Source organism: Tursiops truncatus, chromosome 5, assembly GCF_011762595.2.
Source record: "Tursiops truncatus isolate mTurTru1 chromosome 5, mTurTru1.mat.Y, whole genome shotgun sequence".
Lineage (NCBI taxonomy): Eukaryota > Metazoa > Chordata > Mammalia > Artiodactyla > Delphinidae > Tursiops > Tursiops truncatus.
In genome coordinates, this window is record NC_047038.1 from 122,031,695 (window position 1) to 122,052,113 (window position 20,419).

A 20,419-nucleotide genomic window follows, 5' to 3' on the forward strand; every position below is an offset into this window, starting at 1 on the left:
TAAACATACTTTAATTAACCTCATGACTAATAACTTTTTTACAGTTTAAAGTAAATTTATATATATTAACCCTAAGAATCTAAGTGTGTAAGATATTAATGAATAGTATTAGTATGTTACAGAAGTTATTTACATTAATGAATCCATTACTGATTTATATAAAATAATTTTTCAAAGTTTATGAATGATATAATTAAGATGTTATACTTTTGTTTGAATATCCATAGCTCGGTCAGTTTTTAAGACATTCTGTTCTGAAAAGAACATTTAATGTCACTCTATCAACTCTTTTCCCAATTAAAAGAGAAAATGCTTCAATTATAGAACAAAAGAACAAACAAAAAACACCCGGGAAGCAAAGTAGAATCTTCTAAATGGTAAGTGTGCTTGCTTGTCCTCACTGAATCACATGGCTGCTACATTTTTACAGTCCATAATTTAACTGTCATACAGAATCTCTGGGTGACATAAACTTTTTCTGTTTTCAAAGCAGTATATTTGCATCCCTCTTCTAAAGATTGGTTATATTTATGGCCCCAAGGAGTAATTAAGGGATTACAGTAGAGGACAATCTGCATGCTTCTAGAAATGAGTACTAATCTGGTCAAGAAGAGCTATTTCATTTTTATAAAGCCTGCTTTTCATTTACCTTTGTTGCCAAGATAGAAGAGTTACCTTAATGAGGTAAAGGTGACAGACTTTCTTTTAATTAACATGTTTTTCAATACAAAGTAATTGAAAATGAAGGCAATGCTTAAGTCAGTTATTGTGAAATTACATTTCATTGATATTTAGGCTTTTTTGACCAAATTGTACAAGCAAGCAAGATTGCACTAAGATAGATAAATAGCTACTATTGAATTATGGGTTAAACACTGACTATATAATAATGACTGTGACAGTGGTTTCGACTTTGATTTGGGGGGCGGGAATGGGGCTGGATTTAAACAATTTGATGTTATTGTATTCCAGACAAAAATTCCTTTTCACTTCGGTATCCATACCACCAAGTGGCATTATATTTCAGGAACTAACTGAGATTATATTAATTGCTAGGGAACTAGACTCTAAACAGAAAATTATTTAAGTATTACAATAAAATATAAACTTTAATATCTGATATATCATTAGACTACTTACTGGTCAGTAGATCAAATTCATATAGATGTCATCTGAGTTTATTCCTGCTTACAGTCTAGACCTCTGCTGTCCATTATGGTAGCCACTAACCACATGTGACTATTGAGCACCTGAAATGTGGCTATTTCAGTTTGAAATGAGCTGTAAATCTGAAATGCACACCAGATTTTGAAAACTTAATTTGACAAAAAGAGTATAAAATATCTAATTAATAATATTTTATATTATATGTTGAAATGATGATATTTAAGATATATTGTGTTAAAATATACCATTATGCTTATTTTCATCTGTTTATTTTTACTTGTTTAATATGGTCATAGGCTCATATTATATTTCTATTGAACAGTGAGGATCTAGAACATCCATGTTTAGGAACAGTGAATTCATCAATAAATTATGCTGAAAAAGAAGGTCTACAATAATGTCTCATTTTTAATTCCATTTCACACACTATCCTTTTTTTCTTTCACGGTACGTGGGCCTCTCACTGTTGTGGCCTCTCCTGTTGTGGAGCACAGGCTCCAGACACGCAGGCTCAGCGGCCATGGCTCATGGGCCCAGCCGCTCCACGGCATGTGGGATCTTCCCGGACCAGGGCATGAACCCGCGTCCCCTGCATCGGCAGCATCAGCAGGCGGACTCTCAACCACTGAGCCACCAGGGAAGCCCCACACATTATAATTTTGCTTCTGTTATATGTTTTTTTATGACAGGGAGCAATAGCCCATTAACTTTACTCATAATCATTATTAATATGCAGTATTTCCTTTAAAATACAAATATTTAAAAGCTATTTCATTTAATTTAAAACCACTGCCTTATCATTTATGGTATAATTGTCATAATTTTCAATTCTATATCTATTTTTGACCCCAAAGGGGTTATTATCATTTCTTGAGTTATATTCGTTTAGATTCACCCATGTGTTTTATCTGTTCCACTGCTCTTCATTCTGTCTTTCATTTCTATGCTTCTATTTGAGATCATTATTCTTCTATCTAATGAACTCCTTTTAATGTGTAGGTTCATGTAGATTTGCTGTTGAGGAGTCCTCTCAGTTTTTGTTTGGAAACATTTTTATTTCATTTTCATTTTTGAGGAATATTTTTCCTGGATAAAGAATTCCTGGTTCACACATATTTTCTTTAAGCATTTTAAAGATGTCACTTCATTACCTTCTGCATGTTTCTTTTATGAAATATTTTTTCTTTGAATATAATGTCTTATCTGGCTGCTTTTTCAAATGTTCTTTATGCATTTTAAAAAGTTAATTTTACTCTAATATGCCTAGGTTTTCTTTCTCTCCACCACAGTCCTCCTTGGTATTTGCTGAAGTTCTGGATTGTGTGGATTGCTGTCCTTTTATCAACTGTGGAAAATTTTCACACATTATCTATTAAAATATTGCTTTTATAACATTTTATAACATTCTCTCTCTTCTTACTTTGAAAATATAATTACAGATATTAAATCTTTTTATTGTATGTCATATATCCTGGATTTCTTTTCTATATTACAGACTCTCTTTTCTCTCTGTATTTCAGTCTGTATATTTGCAAACAATCTCTCTTCTAGATCACTAATCCTCACTTCAATAGTCTAATCTGCAGTTAAACACATCTGTTGCATTCTTAATGTCAATTATATTTTTAATTCTATAATTTCCATTTGATTATTGTTTATAAATTCCAGTTACATGGTGACATTCTCCATCTCATCAACAATTTTGTTAAGCATCTCTCTTCATTATTTTAAAGGCTATAATACATAACTCCAACTCTATAATACATAACTCCAACTCTCATTCACCTTTGGATCTGCTCATACTGTTTTCTTAGTTTCTGTCTTTTAATTCTATCATATTCTATTATGAAAAATTATAGAGATAATTTGATGTTTTGTCTCATACTATCTTCCTCCAGACAGAATATTCTTCTGCTTTCTCTCAGGTACTTTAGATATGGAGCAAACCAATTTTTTCCACTGTGGGATTTTGCTTGTTTAGGGCTGAGCTTCCCATTTTTGTGAGAATTGATCTAATTCTCATCATCCATGTTCCTAAGGTATATTTCTATGATCCTAACAGGAAGTCAGTGGCAATCACTAGAGTTCCTCCCCTAACATTTTTTCCTCCATCCTGTGAAACTGCCAGACACTCTGTGCAGATGCCCAGACCTTACCTTCCACTTCTGACTCTACTTCTTAGACTCTTGACCCAACATCAAATAAAATTTAGCAATGGCTTGAGGGGCAAAAAAACCCGACACAATGCTAGACTTTCATCAGTGTTCTCTTTTCTTTGGAACTTTTGTCCCCTCAGGTCCTGCTATCTTGGACCTGAACTCTAAGGTTTGCTTCTATAGACCCTAAGAAGGCCAGAACCTCAGCTTAGATTCCTATCTACTTCATGGCTGTCTTCTTAGCCTTAGGAACTACAACAGTCCTCCAAGGCAATGTTACACTCAAAGTTGTGCCCTCCCCATCCTTCCCACCAGGTTCCTGGCCCTTACAAGACACGGTTGTCTGTGTAGCTCTCCGTTCTCTTGACTAGATATAAACAAAAATAAATTCCCTTATTTCTCTCAGAGACTTGGTCTGCAACAAGTTACTCTGCCATATCTGAAATTCTTCCTTTACTATAGTTTGCCAAGCTCTTTGCCTTTTACCACTCAATTCTTGAAATCATGTGTCTTTGATGAACATTTATAACTAAATATAATATTTCCTAGACATGTAACTATATGCTCATCACCCAACTAAAAGTATACAGTATTTTTAAGAAAGTATATTTATTAACTTACTTGCATATTTATTTCTCTGAGGATTATTATTGTCACATTATAAACTAAAAGAACATGTTAAGATTATGTTTAATTATTTATTTTTACATGGTGCCACAAAATAAGTCCTTCAAAAACGTTTTCATGTCCCAGATGTGCCCACCCACATCCCAAACCCTCTGTGCAATAAACCTTCAGAAGACAAAGCAGACTAGCTCCTTGTTCAATATTTCCACTACAGATGAACAAAAGGACTGATTCCATCTTTTCTGTTTATATACTCTCCTATCATTACCACTAGAGAACCTCAAGTAAAGGACATCAGATTTGGATTCAGAATTATTCTGCATTTCAGTAAATATAGTGTCATTTAGAGGCTCCCTCCTTTAATTAACTTTCAGGAAAAACAATTTTATTTCACAATTAGGGAGGAGTTTAATGTTTGGCTGAGCTACTACATTAACTCTAAAGAAAAATGAGTGAGCTAACATGTTCAAGTGGCTGCTATCAGCTCCATGCATGTTTGGGTGAAGGGGGAGCAAGCTAAATAACAGAGGAGTGTTGGATGATTGAACATTGGGAAAGAATTACTAACTGAATGTCAAATAGCAAGGATAATGTCACCAAAACAAATTCTCTGGACTTCACAGGTTTAGCCTGGATCAAATAACCACATTTTGCTCAACTGTTCCTGGTCATAATGGAAATAAACATAAAATATTTTTGGCATGTATAGTCTCACATACATGAAACTTCGTGAAAAAATTGATTTCTCCTAAGATGAAACCTAGTACAGCCTTTTATGCGCTACAAGTACATTTTAAAACCAATTATATTATAAAGTATCTTCATTCCCCAAATATTCATCAATGAATAAATCAGTATATCAAATTATATTTTGAAAGTTTTATCATTTATTTAGTTGTGACTTCTGTCAGTTGATACTTCATCTTATTAAATTCACTATTATTACGATGTAACATCCAAACAATTGCAGTTATAATATGTATTTTAATATATACTTTCAAGTACCCTGAATCTCTAGAAGAGTCATTAGGACAATCCAAAAGCTAGGATTTGGGCATAATATGAACTACTTGATATCAGTGATACTTAGTCAATTTGGTTAGGGGCAAAAAGGTATTTTGTGAAATTTTTGTATATTTTTAAATTTGAGGTAATGTAACTAGAGGAGCAATCTGAGAGAATATTTTGGCTTAGGTTGAGTAGTACAATAAAGTCACCACTTACTGAAACAGGCTTTCTTTCCCCACAGATATATTCCAAAGTTATTATCTATTAATATAAAGGTAAGCTGACAGTTCTCTCACAAAGAAGTAATTCCATTTTGATGATGTCCTCCATCAGCTGCTCAAAGAAACATAATTGCTCTTCTAACCTCAAGAGATAGAAAAATCTGCTCTTGCAAGACATTTAATTATTTTTTCCTCAAAAATGTTCCTATTACAAAAACAGTATGTGTATTTGTTGCATTCTTTCTCAATGTATATTACTAGTGCTTTCATACAAAATATAATGCTGAATAAAGACATCTGATGAAAAGTCTTTTTCACTTTAGACTCTCATTCTGTGACCAGAGAATGCAATTACTTTCCAAATACCAGGCATGCTGAAACAAAGCAAATGATGTTATTATGTGTATGTGTTATCCACTTGACTTATTTTCTTATTCTTTATTTCTCTGAAATTATAAAAGTGGAGAATAAAAATCATAAAAGGAATGTTCAGTATGTTTTACCTTTTGTGAGTTTTATGTGCAAATAAGAAAGCAAGGAAAAAGTGATTGAATTGTGGTAACACAATTTAATTCCAGTAGCCAATATATTTGGGGAAGATAGATAAATATGAAATTGCAAGACTTGGGGTTAATGTTCTACTTCTAACATGGTCTTGAAAAGGAAATCAGTTAGGGATAAGGATTTGGATCAATGGGTCTTAATTTTGGGGGGGGAACATAATTATTTCCCCTTTGAAATTTTGATAAAACTTATGGAAATTTAATTAATAAAAATGGACTTATGCTATTTTTAGAATGGCATAAATTTTAGAACCTAAATTTTTTCTAAATTTTAGAACCTAAAATTTAGCATAGTTTCAAAGGATTCAAGTCCTGAACTCTTTCAATATATTCTGGTTTAAGAAAACTTTATCTAAAATATCTCCACTAGGGCTTCGCTACTGGCACAGTGGTTGAGAGTCCGCCTGCTGATGCAGGGGACACGGGTTTGTGTCCCAGTCTGGGAAGATCCCACATGCCACGGAGCGGCTGGGCCCGTGAGCCATGGCCGCTGAGCCTGCGCGTCCAGAGCCTGTGCTCCGCAACAGGAGAGGCCACTACAGTGAGAGGCCCGCGTACCGCAAAAATAAATAAATAAATAAATAAATAAATAAATAAATAAATAAATAAAAATAAAATATCTCCACTAGTGTACCTAGAATTACTCATCTAAGATTGGAACAATAAAACCCAGAATAAATGGTCAATGAATACTTGCTCTTCCATTGGATTCATGAATTAAGTTGAATTGAATTGGAAAAACAGCACAGAACTGATGGTTGATAGAAACCTTGAGCTCATGTCCTGGCTAGGAAACGCTAAGTGAATTACTTAATCACCTTGTTCTTTGTTCTATGGCTGTAAAATAAACAGTTGGTGTGATAGGTTAGTAGCTTTCAAACACAGACACTGCTTCACAATTACCAAATGAGTTGATAATACAATACAACTTCCTCATCTAACAATTCCCCAACTACTGTGGTCTGTATCCTTGCATGGAGCCCTGGAACCTGTATTGTCCTCTAGGTGTTAATGTGATGAAGTTAAACTGTAGCTACATAGTCCCCAAGGTTTCTACTAGCTATATGGTATTTTTTTCAGCAGTTACTTTTTTATGTCATGTGACCATGTAAAATATAATTCTGGTCACAGAAAATTTAGATGACCAGGAACATTTGAATTGTATTACATATGTTGCAACACGCTTGCATGTATTCTTTTATGATAAAACTTTATAGAATAATTTTTATTGTCTTTGTCTTAATTCTATTCTTCTATAATATATTACATGATATGAAAATCTGTTCATGAAAGAAAAATGAAAATTTAGAATGCAGGAGACAGTTGCCAGTCACAGCTCTTAAGACAACACAGTTCTTACATCTGTAATCTTGAATTGTTTAAAAATTTTCTAGACCAGAATTAGTTGGAAAAACATAGGTTGGAAAAGCTTCCTCCCTACCCACTAATTAATCCTTTCCAGCAATTTCATCCAGTAAGTCTCTTATTTGCTTTTAGTTAGTTTTCATCCCTTTCAACTGAACTATCACTATCACTTAAAACATTAGGTTTTCTTGAGGAAACTTATTCTTATTTGATGATTATAGAGCTCATTTCGAGGAGGCAGTTTTTTTTAGGAATATTTTTTAATCATCTTCTGTCCTTTAGTGTTACTGACCAATTTAACCTTTGCTTAATATGTTAATGTTTGAGATATTAAATGCTATTACAAAAGGGATTTCACAAGCAGGACAATCGATCATGTGGGTGCTTTCAAAATTTATACTGTTACTCTTGCACTGTCACTTTTTTCCTATGTTGCCCAGGGTTGTCATTAGCCTTGGTAACATAAACAAATTCCTGCTCTTACTCACAGCAGGGTATGTTGCCTAAAGTTCCCCATGTGGGAAGCAGCTAAATTATGCTATGACTTGAATGATCTTCCCTTGTGACTTCTAATTCTACATCCAATTTTAAAGACATTTGTTTTCTTGCTCTCTGGCATTTTAAGTAATATAGCGTATTTCTCCCAATCAGTAGCTATTTAAAAACTAAGGTTGTGCCTCAGTTTTAGCAGTTCTGGAAAATTATCTACCTCTTTACCACCAAGGTTGCTGAAAATGTATTTTATGTGCCTTAAGTTTTCCATTATTTTAAATCAGACCTCCCCAACGATTATTCCCAATAATTACTATGGTACTAAAGGAGATCTGCAGTTGGTTAAATCAACAGATGCAGAACCACAGGTTTGGAAGGCCTACGGAAAAGTTATATGCAGATTTTCCAGTGCACACGCATTGAGGGCCCTAACCCCTGCATCGTTCAAAGCACTATATATATATATATATTTTTAAGCTGAGTTTTAGCTATAAAACACAAGATAAAAAAGGTTCTTTGATTTGTAATCTTGTGCTCATAAATACTATATATTTATTTATGTAGGTTAACTGGTATTCTTAATATTACTTATACCTAGAATTCTAATAAATGTCAAGCACTAAGAAAATCTTAGAGTCTTGTCTACAGAATTATCTCTTATATGTATTTATTGAATTTATAGTAAACTACCTCTCTAAATTTTTTACCTAATTCTTAAAAAGATATGGCGTATGTTTTCTTTATGCTCTTTTGAAAGTAAGATACTTACTATAGAAGAAAGGATACAAAGATTTTGGGGACGGTTTTTGAGCCAATGATATTCAGTTGGAGATAAAACTTTTGAGTGATGGGGATTAACATAATGAAGAATATAATTTTCTGAACAATAAGAAATCCACATAAAAGAAGGTAACATCAAATCATGAGGTACCAATTAATTTTTCACAAGGCAGTTTCTCATAAAGATGCAACAGATAATTAAAAAGCAAACTGACATCAAGGAAGAAAATTCAGGGCCCATGTCTTGGTCAGGGCCCCCTCAGGACTAAATCTCATTATACATCTGTGTCTAAAATCATATTTTGCTATATTAAGTAACAAATATTAAATAATGGCTAAGGTGTCAAGAAAGTTTCATTACACATCTTCTACTTAACATGACAGTGAAGTGCAGAGTAGGTTGAAGAAATGTGGCCATTAAAAATAATTAAAATTTTTAATTGCTAGTATTTAAAATGTTATAGCTCAGCTATCAAGGTAATTCAGATATCCAGAATGATATATATCTGTGCATTATGATTTTATCTTTATAGGAGGTAGATCTTATTGATGAATTGTCTTCAGTTTACCTTGGTGCCTATGCATATAATTTTCTTTACAATCAAAGATCTGAAGTTGGATTTAACACTACTCTTAGCAGATGATATCATAGGGGAGGCATAAATTCTTTACTGAAGATTATCTTCTCTTCCCATGGCTAAATATGTCTTAAATCTTGTAAGATGATTTGTAAAAAGACACATTATTCCAAAAATACAAATTATCTCATTTTGAATTTAATCTTGTAAACTGCTTCGAGGGTGAATAGAGATCTATGTAATCTATAGGATTATATGGAACATGACACTTAAACCCATCTTCTTAGAGAGTGGTTCTTACTTGCCTAGATTTTTGTTCTTTTTTAAACAATAGTGAAACAGGGCAATTGAATATAGCATTAATTAGAATTTTATGTAAAAATAATAATATATTGTATGCTGTTTGCTAAGGGGTCACAGAGCAAATTTTTAAGCAAAGGAAGGGTTACTGTCCCAGATCCTGTGCCTAAAGCTGTTCACTCTCAACTAAAGTCATGCAATTAATCCCCAAGGATAATTTTTCATGAATGTCAAATAAATGTAAAGTGCTGATCCTATAACAAGAAGTTAACTACCAGTTGATCTTTTGTGCAATAGATCATTATTTTATTCAGCAATAAAAATGCTTTAAGTTTCCTTTATCAATTGAAAAGGTCTTGTTATATTATAGTCATTCTCAATGAAACTGGTGGTATAAATTCATAGAATTACATCATTCAAGGACTTTTCACAACTTCCAGCTCTCAGAGTATAAACCAAATTCTGCAATGAAGAAATGTATACAAAACTGAAGAACTCTATAACATTTTTCTTAAGTTGCAGGGAGTAGATCTAAATGTCTTTGTACCCTTGATATTTTTATAAATACAATATTACAAACTCTTAAAAAGCAAAGTCCTCAACTTGTATATCTTCGTATCAGCCAAAGTGCATAGCAAAATGTTTTGCATGTAACAGTCAGTCAATACATGTTAATTTACTGAGATCAATCTGGCATGAGCAGAATTTATGATAAAATAAGAGATACAGCCAAAGAAAGTAAGGTTTTTCTTTTTCTTTTGCTCAGGCTAAATGTTATCGAAAGTATTAGGCCACCTTCAATGTACATATCTTACTAGAACTTGTTGTAACTTACTTGTGCGTGTGAAAAAAATTTCATGTGTATATGGTTGAATTGTGTCCTCCAAAAAGATGTTGATGTCCTGATTCCCAGTACCGGTAAATGTGATCTTATTTGGAAATAGGATGTTTGCAGAACTTTATGTTAAGATCAGGGTAGACCCTAATCCAATATGACTCTGCCCTTATAACGGGGAGAATTTTCTCTCTTTGTGAATGCACATAGAGAGAACTCCATGTGAAGAAGAAATCAGGGTGATGCAGCAGAAGCTAAGGAATTCTGAAGATCGCCAGAAAACTACCAGAAGCTAGGAGAGAGGCATGGAACAGAATCTCCCTCATAGCCCACAGAAACAGCCAACCCTGCCAACACCTTGATCTCAAAGTTTCAGCTGCCAGAACTGTGAGACAATAAATTTCTATTGCTTAGGCCACCTAGTTTGTGGTGCTTTGTTCTGACTGCCCTAGCAAACTAACAGAATATGCGTGAATCACAAACGACTTAAAATTTAGATTTAAATACTTAGGTTATATAAGAATGAACTTTGTGTTTAACCTTTCTGTTACTAGTTAAAATGTGCTTTTGGAGGCAAAAACAAATGTTTGTGATGCAAAGTCAACAGAAATCTATATACAATATCAGATTTTGATTTAAGGAAATTCAAAAAAAGTCTGTGTACAAACCAGTGTTGGAAGTGGAAATAGAAAAGAGAACCATAGATGAACTAATACTGTAAAACTATTATAGAAATTTTCCTTTCCCTTTTCCAACTTTCTATTCTTTTTGCCCTTTTTCAATTTTATTAATAATCCTCATTTTGTCCACCAACAGTAAAGTGTAGGTGAATTCTATTTCCTTATGGACGGGAGGAGAAGAACACCACCACCTGTTTTTTAATTCTGGTAATATTCATTTGAAAAAAAAAGGAAAGGCATATCCTTGAGAGTATACTCACACACACTCCCTTTGACCACTATGTCTGTATTAGCTCAAACTTTCATTCTTTACTTGATATTATTTAAGTTCTTCCATTTTTTTATAATTTTCTTTCAATCCTCTATTATCTCTGAAAATATGTATATAATTCAATAATCTGGATAAATTTTTCTTTACATATTTTCTGTAATCTGTACATTTTTACAATCTGGATATGTTTTCTTTACATACTTAGAAGTTGGGCTCCTTGGAAAACAGTCTCTGGTATGCAGTTTAATGTGCAGAATGTCGTTTTTTTTTTTATTTAACATCTTTATTGGAGTATAATTGCTTTACAATGGTGTGTTAATTTCTGCTTTACAACAAAATGAATCAGTTATATATATACATATGTTCCCATATCTCTTCCCTCTTGTGTCTCCCTCCCTCCCACCCTCCCTATCGCACCCCTCCAGGCGGTCACAAAGCACCGAGCTGATCTCCCTGTGCTATGCGGCTGCTTCCCACTAGCTATCTACCTTACGTTTGGTAGTGTATATATGTCCATGCCTCTCTCTTGCTTTGTCACAGCTTACCCTTCCCCCTACCCATATCCTCAAGTCCATTCTCTATTAGGTCTGTGTCTTTATTCCTGTTTTACCCCTAGGTTCTTCATGACATTTTTTTTTTCTTAAATTCCATATATATGTGTTAGCATACGGTATTTGTCTTTCTCTTTCTGACTTACTTCACTCTGTATGACAGACTCTAGGTCTATCCACCTCATTACAAATAGCTCAATTTCGTTTCTTTTTATGGCTGAGTAATATTCCATTGTATATATGTGCCACATCTCCTTTATCCATTCATCCAATGATGGAAACTTAGGTTGTTTCCATCTCCGGGCTATTGTAAATAGAGCTGCAATGAACATTTTGGTACATGACTCTTTTAGAATTATGGTTTTCTCAGGGTATATGCCCAGTAGTGGGATTGTTGGATCATATGGTAGTTCTATTTGTAGTTTTTTAAGGAACCTCCATACTGTTCTACACAGTGGCTGTATCAATATACATTCCCACCAACAGTGCAAGAGGGTTCCCTTTTCTCCACACCCTCTCCAGCATTTATTGTTTTTAGATTTTTTGATGATGGCCATTCTGACTGGTGTGAGATGATATCTCATTGTAGTTTTGATTTGCATTTCTCTAATGATTAGTGATGTTGAGCATTCTTTCATGTGTTAGTTGGCAGTCTGTATATTTTCTTTGGAAAAATGCCTATTTAGGTCTTCTGCCCATTTTTGTTATTAAGCTGCATGAGCAGCTTGTTTTTTTGTTTGTTTTTTTGTTATTTTGTTATTTTTTGTTTTGTTTTTTTGTTATTAAGCTGCATGAGCTGCTTATAAATTTTGGAGATTAATCCTTTGTCAATTCCTTCCTTGGGATCAACACTTACGGAAGGGAGGGTGTGGAAGCAGGACTGAGCAGAAGGAGAAGTTGAGCTGCAATCCTAGCTCAACAGCAGCCGTAGTCAACCCAGCAGGGTGCTCTGGAGGGAGAATGGGCTTTCAGAATTGTTCTAACTTGGGCTAAAACAGCTGGCCTTTGTACTCCTGCATAGATCAGTCATTGGAGTGGGCCACCCCACAAAGAGTGTGACCTTGTGCAAGGTGGCTCTCTGCAGCTGAGTGAATCCCTTGAAGGTGCTGACAGTTCAAAGCTGTCTGTCACCAGCGCTTCCCATAGCTGAGGCAGCAAGTCCTTCACTGAAAGGATTCTGGGTACCATGTTACAGTGCCCATTACATGGGAGAATGAATATCACCACAAGTTTACCTTGTAAAAGATACTCTCCTAATACTATACAGGGCTTGATTTTTTTAAAAACTGGAAGCATTTTAATTATGAGACAAGAGATGTCATATTTAAAACTTTTGTAAATGAAGGATGCTTTAATTCATAAAGGAAAAACATCATCCACTAGTTTAGATTTTTAGCTTTAAGATAACTGATACATTCACATGTTGACCTTGCTGGAGGTAGGGTTCACCTCTATGAACACGCTGTGAAATTCTGAATGCTAAATGATTTCTAACACTAATGGATGCTGACCTGAACTTTCAAACACTATTAGATCAGCATGATAAAGCAGACTTAGAGCAAACTCTAAAGAGCAAATCCCTTTTTTGTCACTGATCACCTCTTCCTGCTACCACTCAAGGGAATTTAAGCTGGGACTTTAAAACAAAATTATTTAAAATGTCATGTCCTTGATGCCATAAAATTTATCCTTTGTACTTGCTTTAAAATATTTTCAGCCAGTTACTTCACACCTCTGCCTAGAGAGCTCGGGTTCTACGAGTACTGCAGATAGGGTTGTTATGGGTTGATAATTCTGCTGCTTAAGCTCTCTGCACGTTGCTTACTTTGTTCATTAAGCTCTTAATGTGAAATCTGATTCTTCCCCAGGTTTTTGTCCCCTGGCCATGTATCATCTAGTTCCTTCAATTTTCCTTTGTGATCAATCTCATTCCTGAGCCAACCTATTTCTGCTTCAGCTCTTTTTCTTTATTGCTAGAGAATTAAGTTCTTATTCCCACCCTTTTAATCATGGAATTATCTCTGAGCTAGATTTTTTCAGTGGCACTTAGTCTCTTCTCCCTAATCATTGTTAAGCTTTTAAATTTTTTATGAACCCTTTCTGCTCTAAATTCGCTCAATGCTTTATGACATAAGTTTTGTGTGTTTATTTTCTTTGTAGTGGCAGACTTTCTGGTGCTTTGGTTTAAACTTGTCTGCAAATACTGTGAAGTTTTTACCAATAGATAGACAGGTCCTATGTGCTATTTAAGATAAACTTGCACAAGAAATATATCTGAGTCTAAAGTGTTAAAATACATTTTTATATCTCCTGACCATTTCTTTAAAAATCGATTTTGCTTAGCTCCTAATTCTTCTTTGCTTTCTTCAGTGGTTCATAGGTCTTGGGCTGACAGGTTTATTATTTACCCACCAGACAAACAATGTTTTGTTAACAAAAATAATAGTCTTTCTGAAAGCAAGAGTACATTGCAATTGTTCTGGTCATATGCAGAAAGGTTTATTTTAAATTCACCATTATTTTGTGGAAGAGGTATATAATAATAGCCATAATATCAATTAAAATAGAAATGTGATAAGAAAACTGTCTTTTTGTTTTTAATGTAATGGTTTTACTGAAGTAACTCATTGTACCAAGTTATTCAGGCACTCTCTAGTGTGTTTTTGACTAGTAACTATAACATAGAACATAGTTTTATGAAATGAATTCATCAAAGTTGGAGGATACATGACCAATATGCAAAAATCAGTTGTATTTATATATACTAGCAATGAACAATCCCAAAAGGAAATTAAGAAAACAATTCCATTTATAATAGCATAAAAAAGAGTGAAATATTTAGGAGTAAATTTCACCGAGGTACAAGACTAGTGCATTGAAAACTATAAAACATTGCTAAAATATATTAAAGAAGACTTAAATAAATAGAAAGACATTGCATATTCATGGGTTAGAAGACATAATATTGTTAAAATGGAATTATTCCCCATTAGATTAATGCAATATCTATCAAAATCTAAATGACCATTTATTTTTAAGAAGTGGAAGAGCTGATCCTAAAATTCATACAGAATTGCAAGAGACCACAAATACCCAAACCAATCTTAGAAAAGAACAAAGAGTTGGAACACTCAGACTTCTTTAATTCCAAAACTTACTACAAAGCTACAATAATCAAAAAAGTGTGATCCTAACATAAGGGTAGACATATAGATTAATGGAATAGAATTGAGAATCTAGAAATAAACCAATACATCTATGACCAATTTATTTTGATGAAGGTACAAAAACCATTCAGTGGGAAAGAATAGTGTTTTTAATAAATGATGCTAGGACAATTGAATATCTACATGCAAAAGAATAAAATTAGATCCTTACCTCATACAGTATATAAAAATTAAGTCAAAATGGAGCAAAGAACTAAGTGCCAGAGCTAAAACTAAAAACTCTTAGAAGAAAACATAAGTAAATCTTCATGACCTTGGATTTGGCAATGGTTTCTTAGATATGATACCCAAAACACAAGAAACAAATTAAAACAAAACAGATGAATTAGACTTCATCAAAATTAAAACATTTGTGCAAAGGGCACTATGAAGAAAGTGAAAAGGCAACCCACATAATAGGAGAAAATATTTGTAAATCATATATATATAGAGAGAGTACAGTATCCAGAATATATAAAGAAACCTTACTAGCCAACAACAAAAGCCAACCCAATTAAAATTTGGGTGAAGTACTTAAACAGAGATTTGTCCAAAGAAGATACACAAATGGTCAACAAGCACATGAAAGATATTCAACATCATTTTTCATTTGAGAGATGCAAATTGAAACACAATAAGATACCACTTAATATCCAGTAAGATGACTATAATAATAAAAGTAGTCAATAACAAATATTGCACAGACATGGAGAAATTGGAACACCCATATATTGCTGGTGGGTATGTAAAATAGTACTGTGACTGTGGAAAACAGTTTGGCAGTCCTCCAGTAAGTTAAACATAGAATTACCATGTGACTTAACTATTCCATTCCTAGGTAAACACTCCAAAGAATTAAAAACAGATGTTCAAACAAAAACTTATACATGAATGTTTGTAACAGTACTATTCAGAATAGTCAAAAAGAAATAAACAACCCAGAAGTTGATCAACTGATGAATGGATAAACAAAGTGCGGTATATCTAGACAATAGAATATTACCCAGCCATAAAAAGGAATGAAGCACTGATATACGCAATAACATGGATATCCTTAGAAACATTATGCTAAGTGAAAATTTAAGCCGACACAAAAGACCATATACAGTATAATTCTGTTTATATGAAATATTCAGAATAGATAAATTGGTAGAGACAAAAAACAGATTAGTGGTCCGCCAGGGAGTGTGGGCAGGGAGGAATGGGTAATGACTCATTAATGGATATGGAGTTTCCGTTTGGGGTAATGAAAGTGCTCTGGAACAAGACAGTGATGATGGTTTCACAATATTGTGAATAGTATACTTATTTATTTGTTGCACATGTTCATTAGTATAAATGCCATTGAACTGTCTAACTTAAAGTAGTTAAAATGGTGAATTTTATGCTATATGAATTTTAACACAATAAAAAACAATTTATAAAAAAAATTCCCCACCAATGGATCGTGTATATTCTTTTGAAGTTTAATTTCTCATTAAAGGATAAACTTTCTTCCAAATATATGTAATGGGTGGAATTTTACCTTGAAATCCAGGTGAAAGAGTATCTGAGAACTTTCCCTTATTTATTAAGTGTGAGAGCATATAATGGTAATTAATTTGCTTGGTCTGTTAGAAAGTAATTTAGCTCAGTAGATACTACGACCTTACCACCAAAGAAGAAATCCTATAATTGTATTAAAGAGTGCGATTTGGATCATAAAATTAAGTCTAATTATGTGTTCATTTTATTGAATTGTAAAAACACTGAAATAAGTTTTAGTATACTGTGTCATAGATTTGTGGCAGCTGTTTCCACACGTGTCACCCCCAATTTGTAATTTCCATCTGTAAGTCTTTGTGCCAGAAGAGCTCTAGACCTGAGTGACATCAATATAAATAGATCATCACACTGATTCTTAACTCTTCTGCCTCATTGTGGTAAAAATTGATCAAACTCAGAAGGGGCATCTTTACCCAGCAGCTTGATTTCAAAGAGCAATCATGCTCTCTAAGTACTGGTAGCACAGCCATTGATTTTAGAATCAATGGGACATTAGGGCAACACTGGATCTCTGACTGGCAGCAGGAAAATGGGTTAGAACATTTCAAACTTTATAAAATAAAGGCAAAATAAACATTAAATTTCACGAAATCACATCTGCTCTGGCTGCTTGCATTTTAGGATTTAGCTTGAAGCAGACATGAAATGTCCAACATTCAACTTCACAAAATTTGAAAATCAGCCAGCCACCCCAACTTTGTATCCCATTGCCCAACATTCCAGTTGAGACTCAAATGTGGACTTACTCTTAAGAGCTCTTTATGATATCTCATTTTGAAATTTTTATCACTTTTCAAGAACTGGGATCCTAGGTTGGTAGGCTGGTAGAATCTGAGCATTCCCAGAAGACTCACAACACAAAGCCCAGCATTGTTTTACAGGTGATAATTTGACAAACGCTAAGTGTATAGCTGCAAGAGTCCGTAAAACATGCTTGTTTGAATAAATGCCAAGTCGTGGCTTGACCTCATAATAAAATGACAACGTAGAAACAGTGATTTTGTTCAAATTAATGTAAACATTTAGATGAAATTATAGTAAGTAATGGAATGTTTGTTCTTTGTACTTTTTTCTAAGCTTTGTCTCTCCTGGCCCCCTTTCCATGCCTCCACTGATAGTTTTAACTGGATTCACCTGTCAAACTAGTGGCACATAGTAGAGTGTCCTTAGTTTCGTGGATGCTGTTTTGGGGAGTTGACTTTAAGTTACAGTGTGTTTCATTTTGATTTTGCAGCTTAGATTGTAACACACTGTACATAATTTGTACTTAACTTTCTTTGTACCTTTTGTTTCTTTGACAGATGGCTGCTGCCAAGAATCAGCTTGGGTGGGGAGCTAAAGTTCCAAGAAATATAAGAATTGCATGCATAGCTAATATTCCTTAGGTTTTTTCGTGCACTCTACATGATAAACAGAGACCCAAGCCACAGTTCCTGCCTTCTGGGATGGTCCTTACCAATGACGGCTTTGTCTCTTGCCCGAGTCCCAGTTCCCTAGTCTGTAAATCAGACATAATTTTTTTGTCATCCCCTTTACTTCACCAAGGGATTTTAAGGATTGAGAAACCTTGTAGCACTTGACAATATAAAATGCTATGGTGATGGTTAAAATGAAGAATGACCTTGTCCCGCCAATGAGTAATTTACTCCCAGGGAGTAAGTTAGGTATCTGGGATGTGAATTAACTCTCTCATATCCATCAAGGCACCATTTTCAGCTGAGTGCTATAGGGCATTAAAGAATACACTATTTCCATGAGAAGCCAAAGTACTTCTGCCCTTCCCACTATGTCTACATTTTTAAAGCAACTAAAAATTTACAAGGAGATATTAGGCACTTTTGGGAAATACCAAAAATTAAATCTGGAAAATCATCCCAGTCTTATACACAATTATTGAAGTAACCTCGAATGTTTATCCCTTTGATATAATAAACTAAAAACTTTTCAAGCTTTATGTTAGGTTCTCCCTCTAAGTCAGCCTCAGACTAGAAGCACGAATGTATCACAGTTGTCCTTCACAGCTCCTTTTAGCTTTATGAATTTATACAAACTTTGTTTTATCCTATTGATAAGCTGATTATCACTTTGTAGTGGTGTGTATTAAGTTTACAACTTATTTTCTAAGTTAATAATAATCAATTTCTAATAGTTTTCTAGGGCTGCTGTAACAAAGTACCACAAACTGGGTGGCTTAAACAATAAAGTGCCTCAAAGTGGGCGGCTTTGTCTCTTGGTTCTGGAGGCTAGAAAATGGAGATCAAGTTGTCAGCCAGATCAGTTCCTTCTGAGGGCTGGGAGAGAGAAATCTGTTCATTCCTCTCTCCTAGCCTCTGGTGGTTTGGTAGCAATCTTTATCCTTCATTAGCTTCTGCTGCATCACCTTGATCTCTGCCTTCATCTTCATGTGGCAGAGTCTCTGTGTGCATGACTGTGTCCAAATATCCCCTTTTCATAAAGATGCCTGTCATAGTGAATTAGGAGCCCATCTTACTCCAATATGACCTCATCTTAATTTAACTAATTACATCTGCAACAACTATTTCCAAATAAGGTCACATTCTGAGATACTAGGGGTTATAACTTTAATATACGAATTTGGCAGCCGGGGGCACATAATTCAACCCATAACACAATTTTATTTAATCTAAGTTAAATTTGTTCAAGCAACATGAAATAATAACTCATTATAGTCTAAAATTTATATTTGAAGCCATATTCTTTTTTTTTTTTTAACACTCTTCATGGCTTTTAGATTTGTCACCTACTCTTCCAGCTTTTATTTTCATTGTCTATGGTGTTCCAATTGCTTTCACGCAGGTGTCTTACAGTGTTCTTTCTTACTCTTTCTAGGGTAATTTCTACATTCTTAGGGTCTGCAATTCCGTTACCATTGTTTGGATTATCACTGCATACATGTGTTACGTATCACTTGATCAGTCCAAAATTCATAAATGCTTCAAAGCCTGGCACCTAAGCTGGAATTTTTATTTGAGTCTGCCTGGTAGTAGATCTATGACCTTAGGTGAGTCATAGTCTATGACCTATGAGTGAGTTTCCTTACTGGTAAAGGGATTCATGATATTTGTAATAGGGATTCAGAGAAGACTGAACAGGATACTGAAAATAAAGTTGGTAAAGCTGTTAGCATAAAGCTTGAGATTTAACAAATGTTCAGGTAATTTACTTGTTTTCATTTTATTATTCAAAATGGCTTAGTGTTATCTACAAATTGAAGGGAAAGCAATGCAGGCCTTTCTCCAGGTCACTCAACAAAATTTATACAAGGCTGTGTCAATTTTCTTCTAGCTTAGTTTGCTGTAACAAATGACCCTCCCTCAAATCTCAAGTAGTTTATAAGAACAAATTTTTTTGTAGTTTTGTTTTTCTTGTTTCTGTTTTATCTACTTGTCACACTAGTTCTGCTCCTGCCCCACATTTCTCCCTCATTCCAGAATGCAGGCTAAAAATAGAGCCTGAAGACCCTATCTAGAACATACTATTCTTATAACAGAGGAAAGGAGTCCAAACCAAAGTACTCAATGGCTCTTAAAGCTCTGCTCACAGCTGGCATATTCTCACTTCTACTCAAATGCAGATCATTTGGGCCAGCATGGTACCATGAGGTTGGGAAGTATACTTCTTCAATAGAAAGGCAGTGCAAGTCACATAATAAAAGGTAGAAATGTAATCTAAAAAGTAAGGAGGAAGAAAATAATTTGGAACAGAATACAATCTATTACAAAGACCAATCACAGTTCTGATACCTAAAAAACACCAGTATTTGTATTTTTCTCTTCATGGATGTACCCCTTTATAGTCACCTCTGATCTTTCTGTTGTTGTTATTGTTTCTCATCTGGAAAAACATAATTCTAATCTTGAAATGACTAATATTGATCGCCCTCATAAAAGGACTTTCGAAAAACACTTAATCAGATTACTTTTATCCACATGCATGATTAATCTCTTCAAACTCCCCAAATCAACATAAGGTTTCTTTATATGCAGGTTCATATTACTTTTCCCAAAATTTATACCCAAATATTTACTGGCCTGTTAGACATCTTTTGTTTCT

General features: G+C 34.1%; 1 protein-coding gene across 1 annotated transcript in view; it reads left to right on the forward strand.

Annotated features, from left to right (window-relative positions):
- STPG2 (sperm tail PG-rich repeat containing 2) overlaps positions 1-16,207 on the forward strand; it is a 423,221-nt gene extending 407,014 nt beyond the window's left edge. Inside the window, exons 8-9 of the mRNA XM_019926437.3 lie at positions 325-377; positions 10,303-16,207. The gene's annotated coding sequence lies outside the window, so the exon portion shown is untranslated. The remainder of the gene's footprint in view (positions 1-324; positions 378-10,302) is intronic.
- The last annotated feature ends 4,212 nt before the right edge of the window (positions 16,208-20,419 follow it).